Consider the following 13,136-nt stretch of genomic DNA (forward strand, 5'->3'; position numbering starts at 1 on the left):
GAATTTCTCTTTCAAAGAAATTCACAATTAAATGCACTGTGTAAGTCAAGCATGTTGTCATATAAGAAATCAGCAAAAATTAACTATCTCATTACTGGTCATATAGATGAGAGAGGAAATGAACCTAACGTTTAAATTGTGGATGGGAAACAACAGTTTTTAGTTTTCAGCTTCAATACATATGTTTATGAATAATTGATTTCTTTATATAGTCTTATCGCTATCTAGACGGATATAGCTATGTATACATAGATGCATACTTATACGTTGATAAGTATCAGTATAAAACATTGACGTTATGTTTTTCCAAGAGCAAATTCTAAGAAATGGGTGAAATAGTAAATCTCATAATTCAAGTAGGTCCCACCGAGATTTGATCTCGGATTGCTGGATTCAGAGTCCAGAGTGCTAACCATTACACCATGGAACCCTCCCATACATGAGTCATTTTTCCATTGAGACAAAAGAGAGCGCATTAGTGCGGGGGCATTTCTTACATTGATGAAAGGATATCTCTGTTGAATGCTCATAGTGTAAAGAGCTATAATGTGATTTGATTCAGTTCAGATACATTCTCCATAACAGTGTTAAATATGCAAACGTTTATCAGGATAGGCAAGTTATATCATAATGATCATCTTTGACTGTGTCATATTAAAACATTTTACATTTCCAAACTAATACACCCATTTCTTTGTCTCTCACATGGGCTGCGCCAAAGAGCAATGATTGGCACTTTGGACTTTGCATGCAAAGGTACCAGTCCAAATCTTGGGGGTACTATTTTATTACTCTTGACCTTTTCCATTTCTGTCATCTTTGTTTATTGATAGCTCAAATCCAACACCAGTAGGTTGAAAGAGACACTTATTGATTCCTTTCAAAACGTCCATCAGCTTGAACAAGTTACAGAAATACAAACATTATAATACGTTTACATCACATTCCTACACAAAATAGTGTGACATTAAGAAATCCTATCCTGTTTTTCTGAAATGCATTTCAGAGGCCTGATTCCCAGCATCCCTTTTTGAAGCTTTCTGCGCTATTGATAAGGCGAATTTAGCACATTTTGAAAGAGAAGTGTTCTTAAATCAAACCTAGAGAACCACAATGACGGTACCATTCAGATAGTACAAATGTTTTTTGTATATTAGTATGGAAATTGTGAAATAAAACGTTTTTCATGCTGATTTTCAACAGTCGATCTGCAATCGTGAAACATACGCTTTTGCTTGGAGGCCTCACAGGTACTGATCTAATTTTCTGTTTTAAGATTATTCACAAATCATATGATATGCTTTGTATAAATAAACTATATTGTTAGATCAAAATTGAGTAAAAAGTGACTATCTCAATTTCATGACATATAGAAGAGTAAGGAGAAGAAGCTCATGTTTCAAATGTGGAGAGGCAACAACTTTTCATTATTTTCACCTCTACTAATTATATGCATTTTTATAATGTATGTGTTTATGTTGTCCTATAAATATACAGAGACATATAGCAAGATATAGGGAGATACATACGTGTAAAGTGGATATGTACAAGTTTATAAGTAAATGAGATGTTTTTCCAATTAATAATTCTAAGAACTGAATGGAAAAGAAAATCGTAAAGTTTAGATAAGTCCCACTGTGATTTGTACTCAGATCCCGGTTTTCAGAGTCTAGAGTGCTAAGCATGATACCATCAACCCACCTGTACCAGGTTGAGCTTTTCATTTTGAGAGAAGAGATTGCATTCACGGGGGAATCTTATCTTTTATTGCAAAATCGTATCTCACATAAAAAGTACTGTTCAACAGAGTGATAGCGTTACTTGAGTCCTCTGGGCAACATCCTTCCCTAACATAGTTCAATATGCAAAAGTTGAACAGAATAGAAAGGTAATAACATTCTGTTGGTCTTTGACTGCAGAACATTAAAAACTTTGAAATGTTCACATTGCTGCAGCAATCTGCTCCCTTGTCACATGGGAGGTTCCATGGTGTAGTGGTTAGCACTTTGGACTTTGAATCCAAGGATCCGAGTTCAAATCTCGGTGGGACCACTTTCATGACTGTTGATCAAATCTTTTTTTGTCAAGTGTATTCATAAATATCACAAATCTAACACGGGTAGAGTGAAACATTAATTTATTGATTGTATTCTGAAAGTCTATTCGATGTGAGCAAATGATAGAACTTTTAGAAAACATGGAAATTAAATGGCTCAAAATAATGAGACATTTTGCGAGCTGACTCTGTTTTCTCAAACTCATCACAGGGGGCTGATGCAAGATATTACTTTCTTAAATCTTACTGTTATTGATAAGGGGAAGATGGAACTTTTTAATTGGAAATCCTTCATTAAAACAAAACTTGAGGAATCAAATTGTGTATTATGGGGACAGAAGATATGACGTTTTGAATAACAATCGTGAAATTCAGACACACATATATTTACACTCTGATTTTCTAAAGTAAATCCATAACCATAAAGTAAAATCTTTCGAAAGACGTGTCAAAGGTAATAATCTGAATTTCTCTTTCAAAGAAATTCACAATTAAATGCACTGTGTAAGTCAAGCATGTTGTCATATAAGAAATCAGCAAAAATTAACTATCTCATTACTGGTCATATAGATGAGAGAGGAAATGAACCTAACGTTTAAATTGTGGATGGGAAACAACAGTTTTTAGTTTTCAGCTTCAATACATATGTTTATGAATAATTGATTTCTTTATATAGTCTTATCGCTATCTAGACGGATATAGCTATGTATACATAGATGCATACTTATACGTTGATAAGTATCAGTATAAAACATTGACGTTATGTTTTTCCAAGAGCAAATTCTAAGAAATGGGTGAAATAGTAAATCTCATAATTAAAGTAGGTCCCACCGAGATTTGATCTCGGATCGCTGGATTCAGAGTCCAGAGTGCTAACCATTACACCATGGAACCCTCCCATACATGAGTCTTTTTTCCATTGAGACAAAAGAGAGCGCATTAGTGCGGGGGCATTTCTTACATTGATGAAAGGATATCTCTGTTGAATGCTCATAGTGTAAAGAGCTATAATGTGATTTGATTCAGTTCAGATACATTCTCCATAACAGTGTTAAATATGCAAACGTTTATCAGGATAGGCAAGTTATATCATAATGATCATCTTTGACTGTGTCATATTAAAACATTTTACATTTCCAAACTAATACACCCATTTCTTTGTCTCTCACATGGGCTGCGCCAAAGAGCAATGATTGGCACTTTGGACTTTGCATGCAAAGGTACCAGTCCAAATCTTGGGGGTACTATTTTATTACTCTTGACCTTTTCCATTTCTGTCATCTTTGTTTATTGATAGCTCAAATCCAACACCAGTAGGTTGAAAGAGACACTTATTGATTCCTTTCAAAACGTCCATCAGCTTGAACAAGTTACAGAAATACAAACATTATAATACGTTTACATCACATTCCTACACAAAATAGTGTGACATTAAGAAATCCTATCCTGTTTTTCTGAAATGCATTTCAGAGGCCTGATTCCCAGCATCCCTTTTTGAAGCTTTCTGCGCTATTGATAAGGCGAATTTAGCACATTTTGAAAGAGAAGTGTTCTTAAATCAAACCTAGAGAACCACAATGACGGTATCATTCAGATAGTACAAATGTTTTTTGTATATTAGTATGGAAATTGTGAAATAAAACGTTTTTCATGCTGATTTTCAACAGTCGATCTGCAATCGTGAAACATACGCTTTTGCTTGGAGGCCTCACAGGTACTGATCTAATTTTCTGTTTTAAGATTATTCACAAATCATATGATATGCTTTGTATAAATAAACTATATTGTTAGATCAAAATTGAGTAAAAAGTGACTATCTCAATTTCATGACATATAGAAGAGTAAGGAGAAGAAGCTCATGTTTCAAATGTGGAGAGGCAACAACTTTTCATTATTTTCACCTCTACTAATTATATGCATTTTTATAATGTATGTGTTTATGTTGTCCTATAAATATACAGAGACATATAGCAAGATATAGGGAGATACATACGTGTAAAGTGGATATGTACAAGTTTATAAGTAAATGAGATGTTTTTCCAATTAATAATTCTAAGAACTGAATGGAAAAGAAAATCGTAAAGTTTAGATAAGTCCCACTGTGATTTGTACTCAGATCCCGGTTTTCAGAGTCTAGAGTGCTAAGCATGATACCATCAACCCACCTGTACCAGGTTGAGCTTTTCATTTTGAGAGAAGAGATTGCATTCACGGGGGAATCTTATCTTTTATTGCAAAATCGTATCTCACATAAAAAGTACTGTTCAACAGAGTGATAGCGTTACTTGAGTCCTCTGGGCAACATCCTTCCCTAACATAGTTCAATATGCAAAAGTTGAACAGAATAGAAAGGTAATAACATTCTGTTGGTCTTTGACTGTAGAACATTAAAAACTTTGAAATGTTCACATTGCTGCAGCAATCTGCTCCCTTGTCACATGGGAGGTTCCATGGTGTAGTGGTTAGCACTTTGGACTGTGAATCCAAGGATCCAAGTTCAAATCTCGGTGGGACCACTTTCATGACTGTTGATCAAATCTTTTTTTGTCAAGTGTATTCATAAATATCACAAATCTAACACGGGTAGAGTGAAACATTAATTTATTGATTGTATTCTGAAAGTCTATTCGATGTGAGCAAATGATAGAACTTTTAGAAAACATGGAAATTAAATGGCTCAAAATAATGAGACATTTTGCGAGCTGACTCTGTTTTCTCAAACTCATCACAGGGGGCTGATGCAAGATATTACTTTCTTAAATCTTACTGTTATTGATAAGGGGAAGATGGAACTTTTTAATTGGAAATCCTTCATTAAAACAAAACTTGAGGAATCAAATTGTGTATTATGGGGACAGAAGATATGACGTTTTGAATAACAATCGTGAAATTCAGACACACATATATTTACACTCTGATTTTCTAAAGTAAATCCATAACCATAAAGTAAAATCTTTCGAAAGACGTGTCAAAGGTAATAATCAGAATTTCTCTTTCAAAGAAATTCACAATTAAATGCACTGTGTAAGTCAAGCATGTTGTCATATAAGAAATCAGCAAAAATTAACTATCTCATTACTGGTCATATAGATGAGAGAGGAAATGAACCTAACGTTTAAATTGTGGATGGGAAACAACAGTTTTTAGTTTTCAGCTTCAATACATATGTTTATGAATAATTGATTTCTTTATATAGTCTTATCGCTATCTAGACGGATATAGCTATGTATACATAGATGCATACTTATACGTTGATAAGTATCAGTATAAAACATTGACGTTATGTTTTTCCAAGAGCAAATTCTAAGAAATGGGTGAAATAGTAAATCTCATAATTCAAGTAGGTCCCACCGAGATTTGATCTCGGATCGCTGGATTCAGAGTCCAGAGTGCTAACCATTACACCATGGAACCCTCCCATACATGAGTCATTTTTCCATTGAGACAAAAGAGAGCGCATTAGTGCGGGGGCATTTCTTACATTGATGAAAGGATATCTCTGTTGAATGCTCATAGTGTAAAGAGCTATAATGTGATTTGATTCAGTTCAGATACATTCTCCATAACAGTGTTAAATATGCAAACGTTTATCAGGATAGGCAAGTTATATCATAATGATCATCTTTGACTGTGTCATATTAAAACATTTTACATTTCCAAACTAATACACCTATTTCTTTGTCTCTCACATGGGCTGCGCCAAAGAGCAATGATTGGCACTTTGGACTTTGCATGCAAAGGTACCAGTCCAAATCTTGGGGGTACTATTTTATTACTCTTGACCTTTTCCATTTCTGTCATCTTTGTTTATTGATAGCTCAAATCCAACACCAGTAGGTTGAAAGAGACACTTATTGATTCCTTTCAAAACGTCCATCAGCTTGAACAAGTTACAGAAATACAAACATTATAATACGTTTACATCACATTCCTACACAAAATAGTGTGACATTAAGAAATCCTATCCTGTTTTTCTGAAATGCATTTCAGAGGCCTGATTCCCAGCATCCCTTTTTGAAGCTTTCTGCGCTATTGATAAGGCGAATTTAGCACATTTTGAAAGAGAAGTGTTCTTAAATCAAACCTAGAGAACCACAATGACGGTATCATTCAGATAGTACAAATGTTTTTTGTATATTAGTATGGAAATTGTGAAATAAAACGTTTTTCATGCTGATTTTCAACAGTCGATCTGCAATCGTGAAACATACGCTTTTGCTTGGAGGCCTCACAGGTACTGATCTAATTTTCTGTTTTAAGATTATTCACAAATCATATGATATGCTTTGTATAAATAAACTATATTGTTAGATCAAAATTGAGTAAAAAGTGACTATCTCAATTTCATGACATATAGAAGAGTAAGGAGAAGAAGCTCATGTTTCAAATGTGGAGAGGCAACAACTTTTCATTATTTTCACCTCTACTAATTATATGCATTTTTATAATGTATGTGTTTATGTTGTCCTATAAATATACAGAGACATATAGCAAGATATAGGGAGATACATACGTGTAAAGTGGATATGTACAAGTTTATAAGTAAATGAGATGTTTTTCCAATTAATAATTCTAAGAACTGAATGGAAAAGAAAATCGTAAAGTTTAGATAAGTCCCACTGTGATTTGTACTCAGATCCCGGTTTTCAGAGTCTAGAGTGCTAAGCATGATACCATCAACCCACCTGTACCAGGTTGAGCTTTTCATTTTGAGAGAAGAGATTGCATTCACGGGGGAATCTTATCTTTTATTGCAAAATCGTATCTCACATAAAAAGTACTGTTCAACAGAGTGATAGCGTTACTTGAGTCCTCTGGGCAACATCCTTCCCTAACATAGTTCAATATGCAAAAGTTGAACAGAATAGAAAGGTAATAACATTCTGTTGGTCTTTGACTGTAGAACATTAAAAACTTTGAAATGTTCACATTGCTGCAGCAATCTGCTCCCTTGTCACATGGGAGGTTCCATGGTGTAGTGGTTAGCACTTTGGACTGTGAATCCAAGGATCCAAGTTCAAATCTCGGTGGGACCACTTTCATGACTGTTGATCAAATCTTTTTTTGTCAAGTGTATTCATAAATATCACAAATCTAACACGGGTAGAGTGAAACATTAATTTATTGATTGTATTCTGAAAGTCTATTCGATGTGAGCAAATGATAGAACTTTTAGAAAACATGGAAATTAAATGGCTCAAAATAATGAGACATTTTGCGAGCTGACTCTGTTTTCTCAAACTCATCACAGGGGGCTGATGCAAGATATTACTTTCTTAAATCTTACTGTTATTGATAAGGGGAAGATGGAACTTTTTAATTGGAAATCCTTCATTAAAACAAAACTTGAGGAATCAAATTGTGTATTATGGGGACAGAAGATATGACGTTTTGAATAACAATCGTGAAATTCAGACACACATATATTTACACTCTGATTTTCTAAAGTAAATCCATAACCATAAAGTAAAATCTTTCGAAAGACGTGTCAAAGGTAATAATCTGAATTTCTCTTTCAAAGAAATTCACAATTAAATGCACTGTGTAAGTCAAGCATGTTGTCATATAAGAAATCAGCAAAAATTAACTATCTCATTACTGGTCATATAGATGAGAGAGGAAATGAACCTAACGTTTAAATTGTGGATGGGAAACAACAGTTTTTAGTTTTCAGCTTCAATACATATGTTTATGAATAATTGATTTCTTTATATAGTCTTATCGCTATCTAGACGGATATAGCTATGTATACATAGATGCATACTTATACGTTGATAAGTATCAGTATAAAACATTGACGTTATGTTTTTCCAAGAGCAAATTCTAAGAAATGGGTGAAATAGTAAATCTCATAATTCAAGTAGGTCCCACCGAGATTTGATCTCGGATCGCTGGATTCAGAGTCCAGAGTGCTAACCATTACACCATGGAACCCTCCCATACATGAGTCATTTTTCCATTGAGACAAAAGAGAGCGCATTAGTGCGGGGGCATTTCTTACATTGATGAAAGGATATCTCTGTTGAATGCTCATAGTGTAAAGAGCTATAATGTGATTTGATTCAGTTCAGATACATTCTCCATAACAGTGTTAAATATGCAAACGTTTATCAGGATAGGCAAGTTATATCATAATGATCATCTTTGACTGTGTCATATTAAAACATTTTACATTTCCAAACTAATACACCTATTTCTTTGTCTCTCACATGGGCTGCGCCAAAGAGCAATGATTGGCACTTTGGACTTTGCATGCAAAGGTACCAGTCCAAATCTTGGGGGTACTATTTTATTACTCTTGACCTTTTCCATTTCTGTCATCTTTGTTTATTGATAGCTCAAATCCAACACCAGTAGGTTGAAAGAGACACTTATTGATTCCTTTCAAAACGTCCATCAGCTTGAACAAGTTACAGAAATACAAACATTATAATACGTTTACATCACATTCCTACACAAAATAGTGTGACATTAAGAAATCCTATCCTGTTTTTCTGAAATGCATTTCAGAGGCCTGATTCCCAGCATCCCTTTTTGAAGCTTTCTGCGCTATTGATAAGGCGAATTTAGCACATTTTGAAAGAGAAGTGTTCTTAAATCAAACCTAGAGAACCACAATGACGGTATCATTCAGATAGTACAAATGTTTTTTGTATATTAGTATGGAAATTGTGAAATAAAACGTTTTTCATGCTGATTTTCAACAGTCGATCTGCAATCGTGAAACATACGCTTTTGCTTGGAGGCCTCACAGGTACTGATCTAATTTTCTGTTTTAAGATTATTCACAAATCATATGATATGCTTTGTATAAATCAACTATATTGTTAGATCAAAATTGAGTAAAAAGTGACTATCTCAATTTCATGACATATAGAAGAGTAAGGAGAAGAAGCTCATGTTTCAAATGTGGAGAGGCAACAACTTTTCATTATTTTCACCTCTACTAATTATATGCATTTTTATAATGTATGTGTTTATGTTGTCCTATAAATATACAGAGACATATAGCAAGATATAGGGAGATACATACGTGTAAAGTGGATATGTACAAGTTTATAAGTAAATGAGATGTTTTTCCAATTAATAATTCTAAGAACTGAATGGAAAAGAAAATCGTAAAGTTTAGATAAGTCCCACTGTGATTTGTACTCAGATCCCGGTTTTCAGAGTCTAGAGTGCTAAGCATGATACCATCAACCCACCTGTACCAGGTTGAGCTTTTCATTTTGAGAGAAGAGATTGCATTCACGGGGGAATCTTATCTTTTATTGCAAAATCGTATCTCACATAAAAAGTACTGTTCAACAGAGTGATAGCGTTACTTGAGTCCTCTGGGCAACATCCTTCCCTAACATAGTTCAATATGCAAAAGTTGAACAGAATAGAAAGGTAATAACATTCTGTTGGTCTTTGACTGTAGAACATTAAAAACTTTGAAATGTTCACATTGCTGCAGCAATCTGCTCCCTTGTCACATGGGAGGTTCCATGGTGTAGTGGTTAGCACTTTGGACTGTGAATCCAAGGATCCGAGTTCAAATCTCGGTGGGACCACTTTCATGACTGTTGATCAAATCTTTTTTTGTCAAGTGTATTCATAAATATCACAAATCTAACACGGGTAGAGTGAAACATTAATTTATTGATTGTATTCTGAAAGTCTATTCGATGTGAGCAAATGATAGAACTTTTAGAAAACATGGAAATTAAATGGCTCAAAATAATGAGACATTTTGCGAGCTGACTCTGTTTTCTCAAACTCATCACAGGGGGCTGATGCAAGATATTACTTTCTTAAATCTTACTGTTATTGATAAGGGGAAGATGGAACTTTTTAATTGGAAATCCTTCATTAAAACAAAACTTGAGGAATCAAATTGTGTATTATGGGGACAGAAGATATGACGTTTTGAATAACAATCGTGAAATTCAGACACACATATATTTACACTCTGATTTTCTAAAGTAAATCCATAACCATAAAGTAAAATCTTTCGAAAGACGTGTCAAAGGTAATAATCTGAATTTCTCTTTCAAAGAAATTCACAATTAAATGCACTGTGTAAGTCAAGCATGTTGTCATATAAGAAATCAGCAAAAATTAACTATCTCATTACTGGTCATATAGATGAGAGAGGAAATGAACCTAACGTTTAAATTGTGGATGGGAAACAACAGTTTTTAGTTTTCAGCTTCAATACATATGTTTATGAATAATTGATTTCTTTATATAGTCTTATCGCTATCTAGACGGATATAGCTATGTATACATAGATGCATACTTATACGTTGATAAGTATCAGTATAAAACATTGACGTTATGTTTTTCCAAGAGCAAATTCTAAGAAATGGGTGAAATAGTAAATCTCATAATTCAAGTAGGTCCCACCGAGATTTGATCTCGGATCGCTGGATTCAGAGTCCAGAGTGCTAACCATTACACCATGGAACCCTCCCATACATGAGTCATTTTTCCATTGAGACAAAAGAGAGCGCATTAGTGCGGGGGCATTTCTTACATTGATGAAAGGATATCTCTGTTGAATGCTCATAGTGTAAAGAGCTATAATGTGATTTGATTCAGTTCAGATACATTCTCCATAACAGTGTTAAATATGCAAACGTTTATCAGGATAGGCAAGTTATATCATAATGATCATCTTTGACTGTGTCATATTAAAACATTTTACATTTCCAAACTAATACACCTATTTCTTTGTCTCTCACATGGGCTGCGCCAAAGAGCAATGATTGGCACTTTGGACTTTGCATGCAAAGGTACCAGTCCAAATCTTGGGGGTACTATTTTATTACTCTTGACCTTTTCCATTTCTGTCATCTTTGTTTATTGATAGCTCAAATCCAACACCAGTAGGTTGAAAGAGACACTTATTGATTCCTTTCAAAACGTCCATCAGCTTGAACAAGTTACAGAAATACAAACATTATAATACGTTTACATCACATTCCTACACAAAATAGTGTGACATTAAGAAATCCTATCCTGTTTTTCTGAAATGCATTTCAGAGGCCTGATTCCCAGCATCCCTTTTTGAAGCTTTCTGCGCTATTGATAAGGCGAATTTAGCACATTTTGAAAGAGAAGTGTTCTTAAATCAAACCTAGAGAACCACAATGACGGTATCATTCAGATAGTACAAATGTTTTTTGTATATTAGTATGGAAATTGTGAAATAAAACGTTTTTCATGCTGATTTTCAACAGTCGATCTGCAATCGTGAAACATACGCTTTTGCTTGGAGGCCTCACAGGTACTGATCTAATTTTCTGTTTTAAGATTATTCACAAATCATATGATATGCTTTGTATAAATCAACTATATTGTTAGATCAAAATTGAGTAAAAAGTGACTATCTCAATTTCATGACATATAGAAGAGTAAGGAGAAGAAGCTCATGTTTCAAATGTGGAGAGGCAACAACTTTTCATTATTTTCACCTCTACTAATTATATGCATTTTTATAATGTATGTGTTTATGTTGTCCTATAAATATACAGAGACATATAGCAAGATATAGGGAGATACATACGTGTAAAGTGGATATGTACAAGTTTATAAGTAAATGAGATGTTTTTCCAATTAATAATTCTAAGAACTGAATGGAAAAGAAAATCGTAAAGTTTAGATAAGTCCCACTGTGATTTGTACTCAGATCCCGGTTTTCAGAGTCTAGAGTGCTAAGCATGATACCATCAACCCACCTGTACCAGGTTGAGCTTTTCATTTTGAGAGAAGAGATTGCATTCACGGGGGAATCTTATCTTTTATTGCAAAATCGTATCTCACATAAAAAGTACTGTTCAACAGAGTGATAGCGTTACTTGAGTCCTCTGGGCAACATCCTTCCCTAACATAGTTCAATATGCAAAAGTTGAACAGAATAGAAAGGTAATAACATTCTGTTGGTCTTTGACTGTAGAACATTAAAAACTTTGAAATGTTCACATTGCTGCAGCAATCTGCTCCCTTGTCACATGGGAGGTTCCATGGTGTAGTGGTTAGCACTTTGGACTGTGAATCCAAGGATCCGAGTTCAAATCTCGGTGGGACCACTTTCATGACTGTTGATCAAATCTTTTTTTGTCAAGTGTATTCATAAATATCACAAATCTAACACGGGTAGAGTGAAACATTAATTTATTGATTGTATTCTGAAAGTCTATTCGATGTGAGCAAATGATAGAACTTTTAGAAAACATGGAAATTAAATGGCTCAAAATAATGAGACATTTTGCGAGCTGACTCTGTTTTCTCAAACTCATCACAGGGGGCTGATGCAAGATATTACTTTCTTAAATCTTACTGTTATTGATAAGGGGAAGATGGAACTTTTTAATTGGAAATCCTTCATTAAAACAAAACTTGAGGAATCAAATTGTGTATTATGGGGACAGAAGATATGACGTTTTGAATAACAATCGTGAAATTCAGACACACATATATTTACACTCTGATTTTCTAAAGTAAATCCATAACCATAAAGTAAAATCTTTCGAAAGACGTGTCAAAGGTAATAATCTGAATTTCTCTTTCAAAGAAATTCACAATTAAATGCACTGTGTAAGTCAAGCATGTTGTCATATAAGAAATCAGCAAAAATTAACTATCTCATTACTGGTCATATAGATGAGAGAGGAAATGAACCTAACGTTTAAATTGTGGATGGGAAACAACAGTTTTTAGTTTTCAGCTTCAATACATATGTTTATGAATAATTGATTTCTTTATATAGTCTTATCGCTATCTAGACGGATATAGCTATGTATACATAGATGCATACTTATACGTTGATAAGTATCAGTATAAAACATTGACGTTATGTTTTTCCAAGAGCAAATTCTAAGAAATGGGTGAAATAGTAAATCTCATAATTCAAGTAGGTCCCACCGAGATTTGATCTCGGATTGCTGGATTCAGAGTCCAGAGTGCTAACCATTACACCATGGAACCCTCCCATACATGAGTCATTTTTCCATTGAGACAAAAGAGAGCGCATTAGTGCGGGGGCATTTCTTACATTGATGAAAGGATATCTCTGTTGAATGCTCATAGTGTA

The 13,136-nt window shown here is 34.1% G+C and overlaps 11 non-coding genes across 11 annotated transcripts; 5 read left to right on the forward strand and 6 right to left on the reverse strand.

The window, feature by feature from the left end:
• Positions 1–358: 358 nt before the first annotated feature.
• On the reverse strand, positions 359–430 carry TRNAQ-CUG (transfer RNA glutamine (anticodon CUG)). The gene has a single exon. It is a non-coding gene; the product is annotated as a tRNA-Gln (tRNA).
• A 1,550-nt stretch (positions 431–1,980) lies between these two features.
• On the forward strand, positions 1,981–2,052 carry TRNAQ-UUG (transfer RNA glutamine (anticodon UUG)). Its single transcript has one exon. It is a non-coding gene; the product is annotated as a tRNA-Gln (tRNA).
• Positions 2,053–2,878: 826 nt separating this feature from the next.
• Positions 2,879–2,950, reverse strand: TRNAQ-CUG (transfer RNA glutamine (anticodon CUG)). The gene has a single exon. It is a non-coding gene; the product is annotated as a tRNA-Gln (tRNA).
• Positions 2,951–4,500: 1,550 nt separating this feature from the next.
• TRNAH-GUG (transfer RNA histidin (anticodon GUG)) lies at positions 4,501–4,572 on the forward strand. The gene has a single exon. It is a non-coding gene; the product is annotated as a tRNA-His (tRNA).
• An 826-nt stretch (positions 4,573–5,398) lies between these two features.
• TRNAQ-CUG (transfer RNA glutamine (anticodon CUG)) lies at positions 5,399–5,470 on the reverse strand. Its single transcript has one exon. It is a non-coding gene; the product is annotated as a tRNA-Gln (tRNA).
• A 1,550-nt stretch (positions 5,471–7,020) lies between these two features.
• Positions 7,021–7,092, forward strand: TRNAH-GUG (transfer RNA histidin (anticodon GUG)). Its single transcript has one exon. It is a non-coding gene; the product is annotated as a tRNA-His (tRNA).
• An 826-nt stretch (positions 7,093–7,918) lies between these two features.
• TRNAQ-CUG (transfer RNA glutamine (anticodon CUG)) lies at positions 7,919–7,990 on the reverse strand. Its single transcript has one exon. It is a non-coding gene; the product is annotated as a tRNA-Gln (tRNA).
• Positions 7,991–9,540: 1,550 nt separating this feature from the next.
• Positions 9,541–9,612, forward strand: TRNAH-GUG (transfer RNA histidin (anticodon GUG)). The gene has a single exon. It is a non-coding gene; the product is annotated as a tRNA-His (tRNA).
• Positions 9,613–10,438: 826 nt separating this feature from the next.
• Positions 10,439–10,510, reverse strand: TRNAQ-CUG (transfer RNA glutamine (anticodon CUG)). The gene has a single exon. It is a non-coding gene; the product is annotated as a tRNA-Gln (tRNA).
• A 1,550-nt stretch (positions 10,511–12,060) lies between these two features.
• TRNAH-GUG (transfer RNA histidin (anticodon GUG)) lies at positions 12,061–12,132 on the forward strand. The gene has a single exon. It is a non-coding gene; the product is annotated as a tRNA-His (tRNA).
• Positions 12,133–12,958: 826 nt separating this feature from the next.
• On the reverse strand, positions 12,959–13,030 carry TRNAQ-CUG (transfer RNA glutamine (anticodon CUG)). Its single transcript has one exon. It is a non-coding gene; the product is annotated as a tRNA-Gln (tRNA).
• Between the last annotated feature and the right edge of the window lie 106 nt (positions 13,031–13,136).

The sequence above is a fragment of the Lissotriton helveticus genome, chromosome 4_1 (genome assembly GCF_964261635.1).
Source record: "Lissotriton helveticus chromosome 4_1, aLisHel1.1, whole genome shotgun sequence".
Taxonomy (NCBI): domain Eukaryota; kingdom Metazoa; phylum Chordata; class Amphibia; order Caudata; family Salamandridae; genus Lissotriton; species Lissotriton helveticus.